This window comes from Octopus bimaculoides, chromosome 5, assembly GCF_001194135.2.
Source record: "Octopus bimaculoides isolate UCB-OBI-ISO-001 chromosome 5, ASM119413v2, whole genome shotgun sequence".
Taxonomy (NCBI): domain Eukaryota; kingdom Metazoa; phylum Mollusca; class Cephalopoda; order Octopoda; family Octopodidae; genus Octopus; species Octopus bimaculoides.
In genome coordinates this window covers 125,871,566-125,872,121 of record NC_068985.1, presented here as the reverse complement: position 1 = coordinate 125,872,121, position 556 = coordinate 125,871,566, and the positions used below count along the sequence as shown (strand labels likewise).

Genomic DNA, 556 nt, shown 5'->3' with positions numbered 1-556 from the left:
TATATATATATATATATATATATATGCTTTTGACGTAATGAGAATTTTATGAATATTCAAGAGAGCATGGAATAACTCTCTTTTTTGGAATCTCGAAGTACATATAAAGCTATAGATAATAGTAAATATTTGATTGAAAAACCCTTTTGAAAATGATTTTATGTATTAGTCTGAGTATGAGACCATGTGTATATGTGTATGTGTTCATGAAAGATTTTAAATGCTTACCTGGCATTGTGATAGGTGTTGCGTCCTTCATTGTCATTCCATAACAGTTGGAAAAGTGGTACTCGGTATAATGATTACTTGACTAAAAGAGTACTGCGACAGATAAACGAAAATATTTGATGGTTGTGTCCCCTTGTGGTCTGGTGTAGCCTCACGTGACCTAGTGTAACATGGTTTGCTTGCAGTTTAATGATTGAAATTCGAAACATAAAAATGAAATTACACACGCGCGCGCGCAGGCACTCACATACACATACACACACACACGCATATATATTCAAATATACATTATGTACCTATATATATATATATATATATATATATATAT

The 556-nt window shown here is 31.7% G+C and overlaps 1 protein-coding gene across 3 annotated transcripts in view; it reads left to right on the top strand.

Annotated features, from left to right (window-relative positions):
• Positions 1–556, top strand: part of LOC106873782 (uncharacterized) — a 92,897-nt gene that overhangs the window by 70,926 nt on the left and 21,415 nt on the right. The window lies entirely within an intron of this gene.